This window comes from Pan paniscus, chromosome 15 (assembly GCF_029289425.2).
Source record: "Pan paniscus chromosome 15, NHGRI_mPanPan1-v2.0_pri, whole genome shotgun sequence".
Lineage (NCBI taxonomy): Eukaryota > Metazoa > Chordata > Mammalia > Primates > Hominidae > Pan > Pan paniscus.
The window spans coordinates 43,833,375-43,858,366 of record NC_073264.2 but is presented as its reverse complement, the minus strand read 5'-3'; the positions used below and the strand labels follow the sequence as shown (position 1 = coordinate 43,858,366).

At 33.0% G+C, this 24,992-nt stretch overlaps 1 long non-coding RNA gene across 1 annotated transcript in view; it reads left to right on the top strand.

Moving 5' to 3' along the window:
- The first annotated feature begins 470 nt into the window (after nucleotides 1–470).
- LOC129393802 (uncharacterized) overlaps nucleotides 471–24,992 on the top strand; it is a 55,235-nt gene continuing 30,713 nt past the window's right edge. Inside the window, exon 1 of the long non-coding RNA XR_008620856.1 lies at nucleotides 471–559. This is a non-coding gene — a long non-coding RNA (uncharacterized LOC129393802). The remainder of the gene's footprint in view (nucleotides 560–24,992) is intronic.

Genomic DNA, 24,992 nt, shown 5'->3' with positions numbered 1-24,992 from the left:
TCTGGTAATATGTTATTCTATTTAAAACTAAATCCAACTTGACATTTTTATACACAAACCTTTCAGGTATTTATGGGATGTGCTGATCTCATTATATCTGGGGCAGCTGCCACTGAACAGCAGCAAATGTATATGGAGCCCTGACTGCTAAGCAGGGAATTCTGCCAGTCTAAATGTACTGTACCTGATGTCCATAAGCCACCATCTGGACAGCAAGGGCATGGCTCCAGATTCTTGATATTGCAGACATTAATAGCCTTGTGAACTATAAAATTACTAGGCAGCAGAAAAAAATAGCCCATGGGAATAGGGGCAGGTGGCAACAATTTCCACCAAAGCATGCTTATGGAATAAGTCCCTATGTTCAAATAACTTCTGAATCTGAGCCAAGAACTGCCTCTTCCTTTTGCCAGCTAAACACTCGCTTTTCAGTCTCCTCACCTGCTTCATTCCCCCTGGGAGCTATACATGCAGTACTCACCAGCTGCCCAGCTGGAGATGGTTCTATTGTGACACAGAGAAAAGCTGGACTGAGAAAGCAGCAAATATGAACAACCAGGTAAGTCACTGCAGATGTAAATAGAGGCTTCTTTACCATGTGTTTATCTTTTACACTCTTCTAGAAAGTAATAAATGGATACAATGAATGTGAGCGAGAATTCTTTATGACAGAACTGATTTTTCAAGAGCTTTATTGTACACATTAAAAAATAAGCTGAAAGATAATTAAAATAATATAATTAACCTCTACATACAGTAAGCATTCATTAACTATATATAGTTGGTAAATACAAAGACTAACATTGATCAGTTTTTTTAAAGAGTGTTCGTGTCTCCTCCAGCTGCTAGATGTTTATTCCTTTGTCTTGTTTTCTCTTCCATTTTTAAAAGATTGCTTAAAAACCAAAACTCTTTCTTCTCAGCAGCTCTCTATGTTCTATGCTCTTGCTATGTCAAATGTAGTTCATGGATTAGCAGCAACAGCATCTACTACAAACTGTTTGGAAAATGCAAAATCTCTGGCCCAACCCTAGACCTACTAAATCAAAACCTGCATTTCAACAAGATGCCCATGTGATTCCTATGTATGTTAAGTGTTGATTAGTACTGTTCTGTGGCGGTGATTCTCAAGACTAGGTTCGTATTAGAATCGCCTGAGGAGTTTAAAAACTGCTAATGCCTAGGACACACTGGCAGATTCTGAATTTTTGTCTAGGAAAGTGCCTCGAAGTCAATATTTTTTTCAAAAGCCCCGCAGGTGGTTCTAACTCACATTTAAGAAGCAAAGTTACCAATGGATTCCTAAAATGTACTTTGAAAGGCTTAAATTTAAGCATATATTAGGAAATCTAGTTCATACAGAATTGTGAAAATAATGTCTTTACCTAGAGTATAATTAGAATAAGGAATTGATATTGGTGGAAGAAAATAGCTTTTGTAAACTACAGAAATATTGTATAAAAAGATAAGTTTAAGTCACTATAAATAGTGATACATATTAAAAATCAACCATGCTATAAGACCTGAATTCTGAGATATTCATATTACTGAATTGATAATAATTTCATATCTTGTTAAAAACTGTAAAAATAAATACATTTCTTAAACAAAACTTATATGATGGTGAGGATTTCTTAAACAATCTTTAGTAAAACATTCTAACAGAAAAGTAAAACATTGTTATGGTTTCTCACTTACCAGTTACCATGTGAGACTATTGAATTTGGGCTTATAAAAAATGGTATCACTCAGCATAACATCCTCTAGATTCACTCATGTGCATTACACTCAGTGAAATAAGCCAGACACAGAAAGACAAATACTGCATGATCTCACTTACATGTGGAATCTAAAATAGTCAAACACATAGAAGCATAGAATGGAATGGCAATTGCCAGAAGCAAGAACCGGAGGGAAATGAGGAGACATTGGTCAGATGGTACAAAGTTCCAGTTATGCAAGTTGAATGAGTTCTGGAGAGCTAATGTATGACATCAAGACCATGGTTACCAATGATGTATTCAAAACTTGAAATTTGATAAGACACTGGATCTTAAGTATTTTCACCACAACAACAAAAGAAAGGAAGAGAGAAAAATAAAGAAAATGGCAGCTGTGTGATGTGATGGGTGTTGTTAATTTGCTTGATTGAGCTGACCATTTCAAAATTTGCATATTTATCAAAATATTAAGTTGTGCACTTTAAGAATATACAGTTTCTATTTGTTAATTTTACCTCAATAGTGCTGGGAACATTTAAAAACAGATTTTAAAAGTTAGATCACTCGCTTTACTAGGAAATAGAAAAATATATATTAAAAGTAGAATTGATTTCCAAGAATCCACTGGACTCCATTCTAAACAAATAATAAGAATAATCTAATCATTCAAATCCTAAAGACGAATGTACAGAAATTAGATATTGCAAGACAAAATGTAAAACGGTGCCATCATTTCAATCATTTTATTTTATCTTGTAAAATCCTAGGTACTTTTATAGAAAATATGAGTTAATTACTGAAATGCATTATTTTAAATTCTTACAAAGCAGAAAATACAGATGGTCTCTGAATTATCATGGTTTGATTTGTAATTTTTCACATTACAATGGTAAGAAATTGATATGCATTCAGTAGAAACTGTACTTTAAATTTTGAATTTTGATCTTTCCCAAGGCTAACAATATGTGGTATGATATTCTGTCACGGTACTGGGCGGCAATAGCAGCAAAGGATCCCAGTTAAACATGCAATCAGGAGGACAAATAACCAATACTCTACAGTGTCCTGTGTGCCAATATGTTTTTGATACTGTGTTTTGAGTTTATATATTGCATCATGTCTACAAGTGTTCATTTGTGTCTTCTGCTTCTGGTGAAAAGAAAACGAAGGCAATTAATCTTGATATAAATCTCAACATAATTGCCCAACATGAAGGCAACAAGCTAAGGGCCATCGCATAAGTTAGGACTTTTACAATCCACAATCTTGACTATATTGTCCTTTAAATACATAGAATTTACAATATTTTCAATTTAAACTGTGTTTATCAGGATGTAATCCTGTCATAAGTTGGGAAACATCTGTATTTGTCAGAGGTGGCACTATTGATAACAAAATTGTCATTTTTTGAATAATTCCTAAAGCAGTACAAAGACAATAGGAATAACACAATGTTAGCATAAATATGATAGGAAATATTTATGTCTTTTGTAAAGGTAATTTAAAAACAGATATTTCCAAAAAAAGGTTTACATGTATACAGGTAGTGTTAATAGAAGAACATTTAAAAAATTAAAATGAAATTGCAAAATAAAATTCCATATACCATTTTGGGTTTAAGTAATAAAGTATTATTCCAAGAACACAGTGAAAGTGACCTTTTATGTCAAGTATGCTATTTAAATCTACATCATAACACCTTTCACATTTTTTGAACTCACAATCTTATTGATATTTTATGATGAGAAATAATGATTATCAAAATGTTATATAGATGCAATTAGGCACAAAATAGATAACTTGTTTATATGAACTTCTAATGCAAATATGATTATATTATTAATGCTGTGACTTTTTATATAGTACACATAAAATGTGTTTAAGCTATAAAGAATTTCTGTCAAGAAACAGGTTTCTTGCTATGTAATTTGCTAAATAAATATATTTTCTTTATTAAATATTCAGTCATTAACAGCACATTGTTTTCTTGAAAACCTCAGCTTTTGGCAGTTACTAATATAGTAATGAGTAGAAAATGAGAAAAGAATGTTAATGAATTTAATGCTTGGAAGAGCCAACTTTTAGCAAATTGGTAATAAAGCTTTGTTAAGGCACTGAATCTATCTCGAGATTAATTTAACTCACTTGAAAATATTGTGTTGCTTATTGAGAAAATATCCTTCCCAGGCAGTACAGCTGCTTAGAACACAATTCTGTTCAATTAGAAGAAAAACAACAAAATTATCATCAAAAAAAATACAGATATAAAGTATTTGTTCATGCACTCAAAAATAATTTTTGTAAAAGTACTATGTGTCAACAAGTATGGTCTTGGGAACTTGATAAATAAAAACACAACAAGGCATGAATCCTGAAGAGTTAATATTCTCCCAGAGAATTCAAAAAATTGCAAAACAAATAAGCTAATTTTAGAAAATAAGTGCTACAAAGAAATTAAGATTTATGATAGTGCTAAATGCTACCTATGCACTTTCATAGATTGATTTATGGTGTATCGTTGAATATTTGGTAAAAATTTTTGTTGATTCCAGTGTTAGACTATTACAAATAAATTTGTTAATATTTGTGCTCATATTTTTTCTGGGAACATATATTTTTATTTCTTTTGGCTAAAAAACTAGGAGTGGATGACTGAGTCATACAATGAACATTTGAGGAATCAAATGGCTGAGTCATATGATTAACATTTAAGGAATCAAAAAACATTTTCCAGAGTAGCACTATTTTATATTCTCAACAGCAATGTATGAACATTCTAGTTGCTCCACATCTTCACCATCATTTGATATTTCTTGTGTTTCCAATTTTACCCATTTTGGGAAGGATGTGGAAAAAAAGGAATCCTTACACACTGTTGATGAGAAGGTAAATTAATACATCCATTGGAAAGTAATATGGAGATTCCTCAAACAATTTAAAAAAGAACTATCACATGACTGAGAAATCCCACTAGTGAGTATATATCTAAAAGAAGTGAAATCAGTGTGTTTGAAGATATGGCTTCATTCTCATGTTTATTACAGCACTATTCAAAACAGGCAAGATATGGAATCAACCGGTGTCTATCAACATATGAGTGGATAAAGAAAATGTGTTATATATACACAATGGAATACTATTCAGTCACACACAAAAAATAATGAAATCCTATCACTTGCAACAACATGGATGAAACTGGAGGACATTATGTTAAGTGAAATAAGCCAGAAACAGAAAGAAAAATACCTCATGATCTTGCTTGTGATCACTTGAGCCTGGGGAGGGGGAAGGAAAGAAAGAATAAGAAGAGAGTGGCTAAAGCATACAAAGTTATAGGTAGAAGAAAATATAAATTATGGTGCTGTATTGCACAACATGGTAACTATAGTTAATAAAGATATATTTTATATTTCAAAATAGCTAGAAGATAGGATTCAGAATGTCCTCACTAAAAAGAAATTATAAATGTTTGGAGGTGACGGATTTGCTAATTACCATTATTTTATCATTACACAACATACACACATATTGAAACATCACACAGTACCCCACAAATGTGTGCAATTATTATGTGTCAATAAAAAATGAAACAAAAATAAAATAAAAAGTTAGCCATTCTAGTAGGTTGGTACTAACATCTCATGGTGGATTTAATTTGTATTTTCCTGATGATTAATGAATAAGATTGAAAATGTTTTTGTTCATTGACCATTTGTTTATCTTTTTTTGTGGAGTGGGAAGCAGTGTTTATTTCTTACTAATGGATTACAAGATTGATTTATAAATCCTGAAGATAAGGCTTTGATCAAACATATGCACTATGAATATTTTCTGCCATTTTGATTCTTCGCTTTTTATTTTCTTAATATTATCATTTTTTAGGAACAAAAATTTTACGTTTTCACTAACTCTAATGTATCAATATTTTATTTAATGGCTTATCCTTTTTGTGCCACATCTAAAAAAGGCTGCCCAAATTTGGTTCTACATGCTGTAAGAGTTTTATAGTCTTAACTTTCATAATTTTACCTATGATTCATTTGAGTTAATTTTTGGGTGTGGTATGAGGTAGCCATTTATATTCCATATTTCTAAAGGATATCCATTTCCAGCACTATTTGTTCAAAAGACTTTGCTGTACCCATTTAATTGTCCTGGCATTTTCTTTGAAAATCAGTTTTGTAGGTGTCTTAATGATTGTTTCTACATTGAACATATTGTTAAATCAGCACTGATTTTACATATTGTTTCTACTGATCAATATACCTATCATTTAATCAATACCAAAGAGTCTTTTTTTAACTTTTATTTTAGGTTCAGGGGTACATGTGGAGATTTGTTATCCAGGTAAACCGCGTGTCATAGAGGTTTGGTGTACAGATTTTATTTTGCCACCTGGTAATAAGCATAGAACCTGATTGGTATTTTTTCTGATACTCTCCCTCTTTCTACCCTCCACCCTCAACTACACCGCAGTGTCTCTAGTTCTCTTCTTAGTGTCCATGTGTTCTCATTGTTTAGCTTCCACTTCTAAGTGAGAACATGCAGTATTGGTTTTCTGTTTTTGAATTAATTTGCTTAGGGTAATGGCCACCAGCTCCATCCATGTTGCTGCAAAAGACGTAATCTTTTTCTTTTTTATTGCGCATAGTATTCCATGGTGAAAATATACCACATTTTCTTTATCCAGTCTACCATTGATGGGCATTGATTCCATGTTTTTTCTGTTGTGAATCACACTCTTTATTGGTGCAGCTTTACAATAAGTCTTGAATTTAGCTAGTGTAAAACCTCCAGCTTTGTTTTTTAGAGTATTTATTTGATTATTCTATGTCATTTTTATTTCCATATGCCTTTTGAAGTGTATAGAAATGCCTTTTGTAAATTTGATTGGGGCTATGGTGAATCTACAGATAAATTTTAGGAAAAATGATTGCTTTTAAAATCTTTGAACATAGTATACCTCCTAATTTATTTAGGTCTGTAAATATATAATATTCAAGGAATTGACAGAGTCCATAGAAGGTTTATTTCATATTATAGCTTTATATAAAAACTGTTGTGGAGCTAAGAATTAAGAAAATTTGCTTTTAACGGTAAGTTCAAACAAAAAGTTAACTATTCTTGCTAATGTACCTTTAAATATATTTTCCATGGTCACAAATTAGAAACCTGAGCTTGTGGGAAGAGCTGGAAAAAAACCCCACAGTTTTAATATGAGAAACTGAAAATAACATTACTCAATAAAACTTGTAAGTAAAGTTGTATAAAAGCATTATATGTCAAATTACATCTATCAGAGAAGTTAACAAATACAACTTTTGTTTTAAGGAGTATACTTTCAAAAATTGTATAAGCCAAGTCTAAAGACAAAACTTCAAATAAGGATTGTGTGAGTTGATGTAATTATATATGAAAGGAATATTAATAAAGAGAAGCTTTAAACTATATATTGTTTTTAAAGGGAAGATACAGTTCTTTCAGAGAAAGAGCATTAATATGGTTTGGCTCTGTCCCCACCCAAATCTCATCTTGAATTGCAATCCCCATAATCCCCACATGTCCTGGGAGAGATCCGGTGAGAGATAACTGAATCATGGGGGCGATTTCCCCCATGCTGTTCTTGTGATAATGAGTGAGTTCTCATGAGATCTGATCGTTGTGTAAGCATCTGCCATTTCCCCTGCTGGCCCTCATTCTCTCTTGCAGCCCTGTGAAAAGGTGCCTTCTACCGTGATTGTAAGTTTCCTGAGGCTTCTCCAGCCATGCTGAACTGTGAGTCAATTAACCCTCTTATCTTTATGAATTATCCAGGCTCTGGTATTTCTTCATAGCTGTGTGAGAATGACCTAATACAAACATGCACAGTCATTTAGGCATGTTAGAGTACCAAAACATTATCTTTATCCTGCAGGGCCAACTCAAGGTGATTACTGATAAGTTATCTCTATAATTATAATTAATTATAACATATATTACAAATATTATCTTTATTTCAGTTTTATTTTGGCATCATTTTATTTTAGTGATAGATAAAATTTTGCAAAATACTTCATAGGTTTACTTATTTTAAACCTTCAATTTTGAATTTTCCTCACCAATGTTCTTTTTAAGCTATCTATGCATTACTGTCATTTGTATTATGTTATTAGAATTATTATGTATCAGATATCATTCTTTGAAAGAAAAACATCAACTTTTCCAAATGCTGAACAGCAGAGTACTATTGTACATCTCTGGAGAAAAGAGAAGGTCATTATAATAGAGAGAGATACAGAATGGAACAAAGAGATACCAATATTGAAAACTTTCTATTGTATTTTGTGAAAAAGCCCTGGTCTATTTATTTGCTATGTTTAAGGTCTAAAAACTATTTTAGAGGAAGAAATAACAAAAATCTGAAGACTTCCTTATGATAGAAGGTTTTGGTGTCAGAAGTGGACTGTAGAGCCTGCTTTATAGCACAAGATAAAAGACTGTGGGCTTTGGGCATTGAAGACAGACTCCTTCCCCGTCCCCGCCACGCCTCCCCCACCCCAATTTAACCAGTATTGAAGTGTTCTGGAAACTTATCTCATTAGGAAGTTTCACATTTTTATTTTACATTCAACTTTATTTATTGAATATCTTGCATTCTTATGAGTGCATATGTGTTAGGCCATTCTTACATGCTATAAAAAATATCTGAGACCGAGTAATTTATAATGAAAAGAGATTGGCTCACTATTCTACAGGCTGTATAGGAAGGATGGTACTGGCATCTGCTCAGCTTCTGGGGAGGCCTAAGGGAGTGTTTCCTCATGGGGAAGTCCAAAAAGGATCAGGATAGTCACACAGCAAGAGTGGGAGCAAGAAGTAGAATCGGGCAAAGGTGGTGCCTGAACAACCAGATCTCACAATAACTCATTGACTATCTCAAGGAAAACACGAAACCATGAGGGATCCTCTCCAATGACCTAGAATCCTCCCACTAGGCCTCACTTTTAACACTGGGGATTACAATTCAACATGCCATTTGGCAGAGACAACATTCAAACTATATCAGCTAGTTTCCTGATTCTAATACTAAAGGGGTAGCTGTCATGTTAATTGTTTTCAGTCCTTACTTTTTCCCTCTATAGGACAGGTTCTTAGCCAATCAGACCTCTTAGATTACTGAAAAAAATATGACATTGGTGGCTCTGGCACTGGTCTTTGGGAATCATATCAATGCTACAGTTTGATATGCTTGTGAAATCATAATCTTTGTGTAGATTTAAAAGTTTGTTTCATTTTTCTACCTCAGTGACATTTGCCCAACTACAAAGAGCTCATTCTACTACCAGCAGGGCGCTTAAAAAAATAACTGAGTCCGAATTCCTTAACAGAAATTGTACTCCGTGGTGTTTATAACACAGAATTAGTTCAGCTCACCTACTTCTTTTACAATTAAGACAAAACAGCAAAGATTCTTTAAAATATTATTTACTATTGATATATGTAGCTTAAACAATTCATTCACATTATGTGCTGGGAAAATTGATTTAAATTTTGCTTATTCTATTAAAAACCATAAAATACAAATTTATTTAAAATTCAATTTTGATATATATTTGGCATTCAATATTCACAGGTTCTGCATTCAAGGATTCAACCAGCTGCAGATAAGAAATATTTGGAAAAAAAATAACAATACAAAAAAATCACAAATAAAAATATAGTACAACAACAATTTACTTAGCATTTACATTCTACTAGATAATACAAGTAATTTAGAGATTATTTAAAGTATATGGGAGGAGGCATGTAGGTTATATTCAAATACCTTGCCATTTTATACAAGGGATTTGACAGTCCACAGATTTTGATATCTGCAGGGGTTTGGAGAAGGGTAGTTCTGGAACAAATCCCTCATGGATACTAAAGGATGACTGTAAAATGAATCACATAACCACGGCTTTTCCAAAAATTGAACTGGATTAAATGTAAGAAGAGACAGAATTACGGCGATTACGTTGAAATAGAGATTATTTGAGTGTCACTTTAAAGTAAACATCAGCAGAAATTAGTGGCTAATGAGTCAGAATAGCTAAAAGAAAAAAAATATTTAATAACTAAAGCATGAACAAGTGAGATATCATTGGGGCTCCTGATACTAATTATTGTTTTCAGAAATAGTCCCAATTTGTGAGAGTGTGAAATTTATTTTGGTGTGATAAATTAATTAGAAATAGGGAAATTTTGTCTTAAGTGGTTATTTTCTTTATATATGCTCAAATATAAAATTAGGAATCAAATCAGAGACATATGTCAAAAATGTGGCATGCCTTTTGCATTTGTTTCATTTTTTAAGGAAAGAAAGCATATGTATATAAAATAAAAGTTTTAAATTGTATTTAGCTGCATATTCAATAGCTCGCACAGCAAGAATGCATGTTTGAGAAGTGAGCTTCAATATTCTCCTTGTAAGTAAACTTATTCTAGCACCCTGCATTCATATATCAATATAGTTTTGTTGTTCTTTGTCTGTTAACACTGAAATAGAGCCTCTTGTGAAATGATAAAATGTGTATTTCTCTTTGGTGAAGAGACCAAGGGAGAACATTTAACAAAGTAAAAATAATTCTTGCCAGGACACAATTGGAGGAATGATTGCTAATATATATATATATGTGTATATATATATATATGTGTGTGTGTGTGTGTGTATATATATATATATATATATATATAGGTTTTTAGCCAGATAATAGATGGAATGTCTTTAATGTGTTTAAAATTATTACACAATGATGACTTAAATAAATAGAGTATATGCTATGAAAATTATGAAGGAATCTACCAAGCATTAAAAAACTCACTGGGTAACAGGTGAAACTTTTGTAAAAGTTGAAAAAGAATTCGTCATGTAATATGAGCATGTACACATCATGAAAATTTGAACTACTATGATTGGGATTTTAGAAAAAGGAATTAAAATCTTAGACTTCTCCATGACATTTCAGGCAGAGAACAGGCCACCAAAGACAACAGTATTTTGAGTAAATGTTAATTTGAATATGTTAAGAAAGATGTTTCTCTCAATAAAGACAAAATATAAGGGGATTGGCATTAACTGACCATGGTTCAGAATTATTTCCAGCAGATCTATGCAGGCTTATAGACAAAAAGGGTAAGGCTGGTATAAACATTCAAATCAATGAAAATAGCCTTGTAGAATTTAATGGCTCCTTTATCATATATTAATACAAAGAGGGAAAGTGAATGTCAGAATTTAATTTGGCAAATGACATCTTCAACAGTTATGGTCTATTAATTAAATAGAACATGTGTGAAATTATATTGGCCTTGAATTTATACTCTGTAATTTCTGTAATTTTAAAGAGTGTTATATTCATAAAAAATGCCTAAAAGTCATTGTTCTTTAAGGTAGAATCCATGATATGTTTGTCATCCTTTACTGGTTCTTCTACGTGGTCAGAAAGTCAAAAGAAGGAACGCTGTGCCAGCTATGAGAAATCACTGGTGTTATTTGGCTATTTCATGGTAACACTCATTCAAATCATTGATTATTTTATATTTTATCCTATTAATCTTCACATTTTCAGATATAAAATTATGGTTAAAATTATTAAAATAATTTTACAATGTCCATTGTTGATTATATTTATAATCTTTCAATGTTTTGAAATGTTATCTTAATTTCTGTTTATAGACATATTAAGTGTATGTTATGATTTATTGTTTAATTTAATAAAGGGGGATTAGAAATATGTGATTTGGGGTATTTATGATTTCTAGAAATATCATAGGGTCATGAGTTCAATGGGTTCATGGGTGAAAAGAAAGATAAGAAACATTTGGAATGCTTAAATTTTAGGAGATTAGATTAACAGAATCATGAGACATGGCTAAGTAAAGCAAGAAAATAAACAAAGAAATAAGCAAACTAGGAAGCCAGCCAGCTGTCAGAAGAATAGTATACAAAATTTAATGGACAATTATGCCATAAAAATATATATATAATGGCCGGGCACGGTGGCTCATGCCTGTAATCCCAGCACTTTGGGAGGCCGAGGTGGGTGGATCACGAGGTCAAGAGATCGAGACCATCCTGGCTAACACGGTGAAACCCTGTCTCTACTAAATATACAAAAAATTGGCCTGGCATGATGGCGGGTGCCTGTAGTCCCGGCTACTCAGGAGGCTGAGGCAGGAGAATGATGTGAACCCGGGAGGCAGAGCTTACAGTGAGCAGAGATCACGCCGCTGCACTCCAGCCTGGGTGACAAAGCAAGAGCAAGACTCCGTCTCAAAAAAAAAAAAAAAAAAATATATATATATATATATATATAAAATATACAACATTTTTATAAAAAGCAAAACCTTACTTTTTTGATCATAATTTGATATCATCTCTGTGTACAGAGAAAGTATACTTATTATAATTTAAATGCTTCTTCTGAGCATCTGGAAGTAAAATTAAAATTATCAACTAAAATTATAAAATGTATGTGCACCTAAAGGTAGAAGAAACAAAGTGTTGATCTGAAAATAAAAATTTGGCATTATTGTCAGCATTTAGTGTTAATTTTGAAACTTGGATTTCATTTGAGTTCATATACAAATTTTTTGAAATGGCATATTCAGTCAAGTCCAACATTCTTACCTGCAGCTTTACATGTCAAATATTCCCAAATGCCAGTTAAAGAGAGAGAGAGAGAGAGAGAGAGAGACTGTCTTCTGACTTAAGATACCATGAACAAGATTCTTGATATCACAGATGGCAGAATCAACTCAATGACCAATGTCTCCATGTCACTGAGGGATGAAGCTAAGCAACATTTACTTGGTATTTCTGACATGGAAGTGTGACTCCTCATGTATCAAATGTGTAAATTCAGATAGAGTTTTCAAAATAAAATATTGGTAGTTTCAAGAATGATGAAAATTTTCTTACATGCTGTCTTTTTAAAAAGCTTAGGTACACAAATTTACTGTGAAAAACCAGAGACTCTTTTTTTTTTTTTTTGGCAGAAAGCAATACATTTTAAGATAAGTGCATTCTGAAGTGTCCTAGTAGTTACGAGCTTAATTCTTCTAGAATATATAACATATTCATATTAAAGATATTAAAATAATTATGAGATAACTATATGCAATCTATGTGTGGTTATAATTTTAAAAGTCATTCATTTTGGATACAAACAACATAATGTAATAACTAATGTGTAAACATAACTAAGGCAGGGAGAGATCAACCAAAATAATATAAACAGGTTTCTGTCAATGCTCATTCTCATTAGTATTCACATAGAGAACCTTATTAGAAACCATCGTCTCTTGTTTAACGGTATACATTTATTCATGGATATTCTCAAATAAGTCAATTTATATTTTCCAAATATCTATAATAAAATATGTAAATATTTTCAGTATTAAGTTGCTACCCATCTTGAAAGACGGGTGTATTCCTCAAAATTAGTATTTTTGCAACTCTTGTAAGAGTCACATTAACATCCCTTCCTTAGGAATTCTGAGGTTTCCACTCTGGCTAACAGAAGTTATAATTATATTTTGCTGCTAGGCTGTTTGGGAAAATCTTTGAAGGGGGATTTAGAACTGACAGCACTCAGAGCAAAGAGATTAATACTCTAGATGAATTAAGGGTGAGAAAAAAAATAATGGATACTGCAGAAGTTGCCCTTACAGGCATATCAAAAGTGGTGACTTTAAGTTGTACTAGGTACAAGTTATCCAAATGTTTTGTTCTGCAAAATAAAATGGGGAAATTTGAAGTCTTCTGGGAGTAGGCTAGAGAATGAAATGTTATAGCCTAGGGAAAATTAGAGAGAAAAAACCTGTAGTCTTGGTGGAAAAAGGGCTCAAAATTACAGTGAGAAGTTTGGGGGTATGCTTGTTAAAGAGGAAATCCAGACTGTAAAAATAAGTCTGAGGAAAATGGCCACTGTCCCTTTATTCAGTTGTAAAACATAGCCTGCATTGCTTTATGCTGTAATCTCTAATTATTTCAACAACTCATGCTAAACAATACAGTATTTTATTACGTTGCTTTGGCTAAACTGAAAAACAAACAAACAAACAAAAGCCTGTATTTCGTGCTTACAGCAACATGGGTTAAAGAAAGAAGGTTGAAGAAACCGGAGGTAAGATGAAGAATTCAGCAGACATGAAGCAAAAGTACCTGAGAAAAATATAACCTTCCAAAGATCTCAAAATAATTGACATTCTCACAAGTTTTCCCCTAGCATGTGAAATGGAAGCTCTTGTCATTATTGCACCCCACCCCAACCCCCCGGGATAGTGTGTTTTGATACTGTGAGGAAGAGGAACTTCAGAAGGGTGGAAGTTTGGAGCATTCCTGGAGGGGTTGACACTTAGATTAGGTATCTGAAAGGAGGAAGATAAGGAATATCATCTGATATGATTGAAGCTACTATAGTTGTTATTCAGAGAAATAGGAATGTCATTCACTATTTATCTTCCTCTCTTTTCACTTTCCTCTGTTCCAGATTATCTCTCTCTTTTTTTTTTAACTGTTGTCTCAGTTTTTGCCTCTCTTTTTCTCTAAACTCTGTTTTTCTAGCTTCCACTGCCTCTCTCTCCCCATGCCCCTGTGTCCTCCTATTCACACTGTGTTTGGGTGCACATGTGCTTCCTCTGTCCATAGACTTTGTTATCTGCATCTCTGCAAATTTTCTCTTCTTTAATGTATGGACCAAATTTTAGTTTCCTTTCCCTTCTGATCTCAATTTGGGCATAGTTTTGATTTGCCATGGATCCAAATGTCACTTCAATAATATGTAAACTGACACACTTTTTAAGTATCTTAATTATCTCTCTCTCTCTCTCACACACACACACACACACACACACACACACACTTGACTAAATCAGCTGGAGTTTGTCTTCATCTCTGGTTTTATCAAGTGTAGGCCAAAAGGCAAGATCACCTGTTCAAACATTGCCACCCAGATTCTATCCCTTTGGAGCAGTCGTGGATGGGGAAATGTCACTTATAAAAATAATGTAATTGAAGAATAAGCAGTGGCTAGTATTTTGAGTACAGTCCATGATCATTTTGAATTAAAATTGTTGAGTGGAGTTTCAGAAGCCCAAAATTATTGGATTTGGACACTTTTTCTGGACAGTCTGAGTTGACATAAAGTCTGAAGAAATTGCCTGTGAACTTGAGAACACAAAAACAAAAATACAGTAGTGCTAATTTCCCATTTGATTGTCAAATTGATAATTGTTCCTGAGGGTGACTTGATCAGAAAACAACAACAACAACAAAAAAAAACAGACTACAAAATATTGCACAAGTTTATAATAAAAAACCTGCATTATTTCCCTATCTACCATGGCCCCTCTTCTAATTAGTACTGAATCTGAGATCATCAGGAGAAGGAACTAGGCCAGAATGCAAGTGTTTCTGGATCACTAACACTTCAATATGCTGATGGTAATCTTATAAATGTGAAAATAAAAATTGTTCATCAGGAAAAGTCTTAGAATCCTTGCTTCATTGGAATATTTATTATATTCTTAGATTATTGTACAATATAATTTAATAGCACCCATATTGCCAAATTATAGATTGGTGCAAAAGTAATTATAGTTTTGCCATTTAATTGCAAAAACTACATTACTTTTGTACCAACCTAATACCTGTGCATATTAAAATCATGAAATCAATTTTCCCTAATTCTGTTTGAAAACCACATTGTTTTGTTCCCAGTGTAACTAAAATTATTGTATAGAGGTAGGGTGAATTAAAAGGGCACTATTGGGATCAGATGAACATAAGCAGAATCCAACAAATTTCAATAAGACTTTGAAATATGTAGCGGGAATTATTAATTAATGTGCTAGCAGAAGCAGTCCTACTCTCAGACTCTACAAGAATAATGGATGACCATGCCATCATCTACCCTACTACCAGCCGCCTACCCACTTGACCTCCCTCACCTTTGCTCATATGCCAACTGAAACGATAGGAAGAACATCTGGGCATCTTGCCTACCCAAAGCCTCCAGAGCTTTTGCTGCTGTTCTGAGTTTAATCTTTATTTAACCTTTGTTTTAATGATAAAAGATTGTCTTTCTGTCAGCAGTTCTTCACATATGGTGCACTTTTGTCCCAGTTCCCACTTTAAACTCTTAAGGATCAGAAAGCACGACTTAGCCAACCTATGTGATTTTTAAATTTATTTTCTTCCTCAGATTCTAGTATAGCTTACTCTATTAACCTTAAATATGGGATTGTTGGGTGCGATTCTTCCTGTGCATAATATCCTTCCTTTGAATAAGTTCAGCACCACAGGAAGCTGCATTAACTTCTAGCATATCAGCATGTCTTTTATCAAATCGTACTTCACAAGTTGTAAATATTTCTACTTTAAAAAATGCTGACTTGGATTATTTCAGAAAACTTAAGCGCAGAAAACTCTGACTCAGTGTTACAGTTAAACCTTCACTCTATTTAATAACATATATTTTTTAAAAGCATGAAAGAGAAACAAAACATTTCTGGTGCATGTACTATAAAGTTTAGATATTAGATACATTTCTATAAACCTAAATGTTGCAGAAGCTAAAGAAAATGCTAACTGGGGAAAAATAAGGTGCCAACTTTGCAAATTACATTTGCAGATACTAGGGTTTGTTAGGTATTCTTCAGTGAAATATGAACACATGCCGGGTTTTGCAGCTCATGTGAAGAAATAAAATTTCTATTTTTAAGTGTTTAAGGAAACTGAAGATAGTAAAGACAAAAAGAAGTTTCCAAAAAGTAAAAAAAAAAAAAAAAAAAAAAAAAAATCTGTACTAAGTTGTACATCATTGTACATAGTATGTTTTTTCTCATTATGCTAACAGCCAGAATATCAGCTGAAGAAATAAACAGCAATAGGGAATATTTACCTTGGTTAGAGCTCATACTTGATCAGCAATGATAAGATCTTCTGAGAAAATAATTACTTCATGCCAGATAACTCACAAGTGTCAGGCTGCTTAGCTCCTAGACATAAGAGCCATAACCTCAATTGATTAACGTCAGCTCACATTATCACCATCAGTTAAACAGCAGCTATTTTCAAATTCATGCATATTAACAAAGTTAGATGGAAAAAAAGTCTCTCATTGGAATTTCCATAACAGTAATAAAAACGCATAAGACTCTCCATAGAAAGGTTGTAAGTAGGAAAAACACATGAGTAGGAGGTGATATCATCATAGAAATGTCAACTGGGATAAAAATGATGAACAATATCAGTCCAATATACCCTCATCAGGATGTAAAAGTCACCTCAAAAACACTTCTCTGATACACCTCATTTATTTTTGATCTATATTATTCCCTTCTCATTCTTCCAGAACAGAACCACCAAAGCTCTTACCTGTAGTTCAGTACCTATTTTAGCTCTTCATAAAACTGCTACTTATCCTTTCTTCCCAACAGTTTAGACATTGACTCTCAAACAATTTTTCCAGTACTCTACTCTTTTATCTTCAGAATTTTATTTTTAATAAGTAATTTCTCTCTGATTCAGCTACTAATTCTGCAAAACCATGTATTCCATCTTCTTCATTAATAAATGGCCATGCCAACCTAATCCCTCAAAAATGGTTAGTAATTTAAATAGCTACAATATTGGATAGAAAATTAGAAAAAGGAATCGAAAATTCTGAGAGCTGGTAGAGCTATGGCTTTTTGATTGCTTGCTGGCAGTAAATTTGCTGTGATAATTGGCCTGATTTTTTTCCAGGGGATTCTTATGTTATGTGCCCCAGTCTATATTTTTGGCTTTTGTGATTTTAATTACTGGAATATGAGTAAGGAGTTGTTTTGGCTTTTCCAAAGTGTTACAGGCATAAGAAAGACTATTAAATTAACCTTGGAGCACCAAAAATTGAAGACCAGATGCCTAATCCCGCCCCCATCTAAAAAAATCTGGCACTGAATAACCTTTTCAGAACACAGATGTCACCCTGAGGAAAAAGAGAAATGGGATCTAAAATTGCACTGAATTAAGTTTTCAAGTGTTTTGAAATTTAATTGTTTTCAAATGAGATGCTTTGAAACCCTTATCAATTAAAAGGAAGTATCATCTGTAGCATACTTACATTTTCAAATTTTTACATTCTGTCTATATTGACAACAGGAAATATTATTTTGTAATCACTATATTTTCCTTGCTTTAAAAATTATGTTAGATTTTTTATGTTGATTTTTACAACAAAAATTCGTTTTGGGTATTAAGTCATATTTTTATTTATTTAAGTATTACTTTCCTCTGGATATCAAGTACATAGACTTCAAACTGATTGTGTTGATATTTATGACTTCCAGATTTGTTTCAAAGTAAATTGTACCCTATGCTATTCATGTCTCTTAAAGGCTCATCATTTTCTTGCTCGGTTCTAGGTCACACTTTTCTTTGGTGCTGAATACCTTTTCATTATTTCCAAAGACATGATATTCTTTATGGGTAACATGATGCTAGTTAAAGTAATACAGTATATGCATTTATACATGTAAATACATTTATATCTATTTCTATGTCAATCTCTCTTTCTTGAGTTTACACTGATAATTCAAATCCCAATTCAATCTACAGAATTTATTCTAGCCTACTCTGTTTATTTGTAACTCCTTTCTCTGAAGGTGAGAAACCTGGCTCCCATTATCATTGATATATTTATTTATTTTCTCAATTCTAGAAAAGGTACAAAATAATTTTTAACATTTCTAACACATACTTCTATAAAAACAAATTATGCATCAGAATCCCACATTTGTGTACAGAATTGTTGTTAGTCTTAGAGTGTATATATGTACACACATATATAAGTATATGTATAAGTATATATGTATACATGTATGTATATGTATGAGACAGAGTCTGAGCTCTTTGAGACAAGAGTCTGGCTCTTTCACCCAGGCTGGAGTGCAATGGCACAACCTCAGCTCACTGCAACCTCCGCATCCCAGGCTCAAACCATTCTCCTACCTCAGTTTCCCAAGTAGCAGGAATACAGGTATGCACCAACACCCCAGGCTAATTTTTCTATTTTTGTTGGAGAGAGGGTTTCACAATATTTTCCAGGCTGGTCTCAAATTCCTGGGCTCAAGCCATCACCTCGGCCTCCGAATGTATGGGGATTACAGGCATGAGCCACCGTGCCTGGCCCAATAATTGTTTATGCTTTTCTTCCCCATCCTTTTTTAATTGCAATTATGCTATTTATTCAATTTTTTTCAATATGTTGTTCATTTGTTAATTTATATCAATGTGGGTCCTGTTATAGGGTGAATGGTGTGACCCCTCCAAATGTATATGTTGAAGCTCTAATTCTCAGCACCTAAGAATTTGATTGTATTTGGAGATAGGGCCTTTAAAGAGATTTTTAAGTTAAATTTAGATCAGTAAGGTCGGCCCTAATTAAATTTGACTGGTGTCTTTATAAGAAGGTAAAATTTGGACACACATAAAGGTACCAAGGAAGCATCTGTACACAGAAAAGCCCATATGAGGACATTGTGAGAAGGCAGCTGTCTGCAAGCCAAAGAAAGAGACCTCTGGAGAAACCAAGCCCACCAGCATCTCAATCTTGTACTTCCAGCTTCCAGAACTATAAGAAAATAAGTTTCTGTGTTGAGGCCACCCAGTCTGTGATATTTTGTTGTAGCAGCCCTGGCAAACTAAGACAGACTTCACAACTTGCTGAGTTTCAATTGTTTCTTTATATTTTAAATTTTAAGTATGTGAAATATTTACATTATTCTAAAAAGCATAACTATACAATAATGCACTTTTTAAATATCACTCTCCATCATCTCTTTTACTTTATTTCTTTTTCCAATCATGCTATCACTTCTACACATAAGACCAACAATCTTATTAGTTTTTGTTTCTTTCTTCTCCTTACTCTATTTTCTTCTTCCTTCCTTTCTTCTTTCCTTTCCTTCTTTTTTCATCTCCAAAAAATAAAAAAGAAAACATAAATACTGTATATTTTCTTCTTCTTCTTTCTTACACAAAAGGTCTCGTACTATATGCAATGTTTGCACATTGCTTTTCTATATTTGATAATATACCTCAAAAATCATCATATTAGTTCAGAAAGATAGATTGTCTAAATTGTTTTTTAACAGATTTCACTACTCTACTTTGTATGACTATTCAGGTTGTTTCTAGTACCTTGCAATTACAAATGACATGCCAGTGAGTAACTTTGTGTGCATGTATTTTCATATTAAAAATATATCTCCACAGTAAATTCCTAGAAGTAGGATTCCTAGGTCAAAAGGCAGTTGCAAATGTTTTCTTAGATACTGCCAAATTTCTCTTCAGAAAGATAATTGTCATTTCCATCAGCAATGTGTGAGAGTGCCTGCTTCTCCAAAAGAATGAGACATTCTAATCTGATTTTTGTTAGTTTAATGGATGAGAAAAGATTACTTTTAAAAATATTATTTAATTGTCTATAATTATTTCCATCTATACATTATTTTTCTTTCCAGAACTACAGCATAATGATGTTGTACCACATAGCTTATTTATTGTCAGTCAACTTATTCTTCATAGGTTTTAGCTTTGCAATTTTGTTTAATGTTTTGAAAGGTTTCATAAATTTTCTAACCCAGGTCTTTCAATATTTTTTTAAATTTTGAAATTTATATATTAATTTATATGATTTGTCTTACCTAACAGATATTTTTTCTCATAGCATCTCGCTTATCTTTTATCATTTTTTTAATATTGCTGGAGAAGCCAATTATTTTTTAACTTCTGTTACCAGAATCATATTCTGGTTCTTACATAAATCATTCAGTTTATCTTAGTTTTTCTCTTTTATTCTATTTACTTTCAAACGTAATTAATTTAGATTAGATTAATACAGATAGCTTATGTAAGTTTTTTCTGTTATTATAGGTACTTGTCCCCAAAACCCTTTCCTCTTAATTTGAGTAGCTCTGTATATATGGATGAATTAACATACATAATAGAATAGATACTGATACTCATCCCACTGGAACTTGGGGATCATGTCTCAGGTCTGGCTTTCTGAACCTATAGAAGCTACCCTGCAAAGGGCTTCCTGCTTTTTTTCTTAGACCTTCTCTTTGCCTAGAAATTCTTTTGCTTATGTTGGAGACGTGGCATCAAGTATTGTCACAAAATGTACAAAAAAGCCACACATGGCCGGGCGCGGTAGCTCTCGCCTATAATTCCAGCACTTTGGGAGGTCTAGGAGGGCGGATCACCTGAGGTCAGGAGGTCGAGACCAGCCTGGCCAACATGTAGTGAAACCCCGTCTCTACTGAAACATATAAAAATTAGCTGGGCGTGGTGGGCGTCTGTAGTCCAAGCTACTCTGGAGGCTGAGGTGAGAGAATGGCGTGAACCCGGGAGGTGGAGCTTGCAGTGAGCTGAGATCCCGTCACTGCACTCCAGTCTGGGCGACCTAGCAAGACTCCGTATCAAAAAAAAAAAAAAAAAAAAGAGAGAGACGGAGTCTTGCTCTGCTGCCCAGGCTGGGGTGCAGTGGCGCGATCTCAGCTCACTGCAAGCTCCAACTCCGGGGTTCATGCTATTCTCCTGCCTCAGCCTCCCGGGTAGCTGGGACTACAGGCGCCCGCCACCACGCCCGGCTAATTTTTTTGTATTTTTACTAGAGACGGGGTTTCACCGTGTTAGCCAGGATGGTCTCGATCTCCTGACCTCGTGATCCACCCGCCTCGGCCTCCCAAAGTGCTGGGATTACAGGCGTGAGCCACCGCACCCGGTCCATTTTTGTTATAACACTCATTTTGAAATACTGAAGCCAAGTAGGTAGATTAGAGAGAGAAATAAATCTATTTTAAGAGGCTTTTAAAATTAAAAAAAAAAATACTCATAGGTAAGTATAAGCTGTTTTGGTTGAGGATTTTTGGCCCATCACATACCTTCATGTTGCTCTAAGGATTTTAGTTACCTCTTGAACTTAGTGATTTCAAGGATACATTATTAAATGATAAGCCCTAATGTGATCAAACTGCACCCATCTTAAAGGAAATCATGATGTAAAAGATATGTAAGTGAGGTGTCTACAAGTAACTCCACTCATTCTCATCTAGGAAACTGCTTTATTATTTATTGCCATGGCCATATTAATTTCTGAATTGTTTATGGGAATTATTCAATTTAATGCTCTCTCACTCTGGCCTCAGTTAATTGAGCAAAGAATGAATGTCTAGCTAAATATATCCAGAAGATGTGATGTGAGAGATCACTATTTAAGACAAACAGTTATGATCAGGAAACCAATCAGATTCCATTCCAGGGATTTTCCACTCTTCGAGACAGGGAAAGAAAAATAATTAGCTAGCCAAGAGTTATATATATGGAGGTAGAAGCGGGACTATTATTCAGGAACATTATTTGCCTATTTCTAAAAGACAAATTATTAAGGTTTTACTTGATATACTAGAATTGTGGTTGGGCTATTAGAATTACTGTGGTAACCTGGAAAAAAATTGTCTGATGTTTGTTTCTGTCTTTACATCTCGAAGCAATTTCAGAGAAAGTACCTTGTAATTGTGATGACACGAATATGACTCTGTTTCTCAAAACTTAAGGCATCTTTAGTACCACTATTTAATCTAAAGAAAACAATTTACCATTTGCTTCATTCTGAGGAAAAAAAAAGTTTATGCCAATGCAAATTTGCCATCTATACCACTGAAACTCAGTGGAATGCAAAGTTTATTTTGCAATATGAGAAATACAATCTCAATTATTTCCCTTTCTAATCTTCAAAAATACAGGGAAAGTAATTTTATCTTTATGATAGATAACGTCCCTTTGAATATCTGTGCATACAATAACGTGTGTTGTTGTTGTTGTTTTAATTTTTTAAGCATACTTAAGTTTCACACATAGATATACATGTTCACTTGGGGTGAGAGATATTATTGAAAATTTTAAAATGATTTCTGGAACTTTCAGAAACATATTGTATATTTTAATATGATTTAAGCTTGGCTACTAACTGAAAGAAGTCCCCAGCTACATAAGACCTATTTTTCAAATAAAAAATAAAATTAATAAATTTAGAAAACACTCTATTGCACGGTGGTGGCAAAATACTCTTTTCTTTCCAATAGTATGAAGAAAGAGCTGTGTACTTCCAAAATTCACATGTGGCAGCATTATCATGGTTGGCTTCAACCTAGCAGCAAAATAATCTGACAGGGTCATTTAAAGAAAGGCCTGGAAATGTATGATATGACAGCAATTTGCTAAATTTCAAATAGCAACATGATTATTGGTCTGGAAAAAAGTGCTAATAAGGTGGCCTGCTCTCTGACTCTGTGCCTTATTTTCAGTGAGCTGTGGTTGAATTCATCATAAGCCTCATAAAATGATGAACATGATGGTACATTTATGAATAAAATGACTAAAAAGTCAAAATCAGACCCATTAAGCCAAGTGACTTTAGAGGATAAAGTGCTAAATCAAATGAAAGTATCTTATTTGGATTCAAAAAATAGCATTAAGCGGGACTGAAACTGTCATGTGAAAGAATGAGGCTAGCCCAAGAATATAATAGGCACTAATCCTTGTTTGGTAAAAATCAAGGACACTTACATGTGTGTAGATTTTGCTATGATGCTAAGATAGAGTATAAATTAAACCTGACTTTCACAAATGTGCAATAAAAAGCATAAGAAAGTAAGATAATAAGAAAAAGATATTAATAATAGGAGTTAAAGTTACCATCACATTGACTATTCTGGTTGAATAAATACAATAATTTAATAGAATGTCAAAAATAACTCCTTACAGGTTTTAGCTGAATTTAAAACAAAAATGTCAGTATCATAGCTTGATGCTTGTTATTTTTAATATCTGCGAAACTTTGCATAAAGTAGAAACTTATCTTTTGGCTTTGACTTTAATTTTAAGTAGTGTCAATAAAGCTTTTAAAAATTAAATATAATTTAAAATTTTATTACAAAAAGGAACATGTTTTCTATACATATGAAAAGAAAAAATAAAAACAAATTTGAGTAAACACCACAGCAAAATAAAATGCTTTTTCTTCTTAAAATTTAAAAATACACATAAAATACTTAATTATCTTATTACAGTAGAATATTTCTCCTCTCTCTATGTATATGTACACATATTACATTTTTTTCCAAGTTACCTATTGTATTTCAAAGCAAGTAGGTTATTATAAGCAGTTTAAGTTCAAAACCCAAGATCTTACTCTTTAATTGATGTTCTTTATTCTACTTTTCTATTCTTGTTTATTGCTTTGCAAACTGTACATTTTGGATTTTGTCATTTTTCTAAGTTTAGAATGGATATTTCAATAAATGCTAACAGATTTAATTAATATTATACTACTATATAAAATAAATATATACAATATTTTTATACAGCAAAATTTATATTACTCTAGTAATTTTTCCCTGGCATATTTTTCTATACATAAGCATTAGGTTTATTCTCTAAGTTCTGGTTTTTTTGCTAGGCAAATAGAGTGAGATCCCTCAAATAAATGCATATCATTAATATCTCCCCAAACTCTCCACATATTTTGAAATATTAGGGTGAACTCAAGTCAACCTTAAGATTGAATTCCTGTTGCATTAAAATTTAAAATATTTTAGAATTTTATGTTTCAAGAAAACAAAGAAAGATTTTGTTAAATAGACAATACAAGGTTGAATTTTTGAGCATTAAAAGGTGGTAGACTGAGGAGACATTTTAAAACACATATGTTAAAAATCATGTTCATAATGAGAACACATGGACACAGGAAGGGGAACATCACACTCTGGGGACTGTTGTGGGGTGGGGGGAGGGGGGAGGGATAGCATTGGGAGATATACCTAATGCTAGATGACGAGTTAGTGGGTGCAGCGCACCAGCATGTCACATGTATACATATGTAACTAACCTGCACATTGTGCACATGTACCCTAAAACTTAAAGTATAATAAAAAAAATCATGTTCATATAAGAAGAAAAATGAAGCTGCTGGAAACCGTGATAATACAGGGACATTAATAATACAAATAAGGTTAAAATCACCACAAGTATATTGACTAGACATGCACAATATAGAAATAGTAGTAGATTTGGTACTAAAGAATATTGCTATATTCCTTATTTGAGAGTTAAAGAAGTAAAGACTGAAAAGTACATCTTAGACGTAAAGTTGTTCTTTCTGAGTCTTAAGATTAAACACACTCTCAGAAAAAAACATAAGT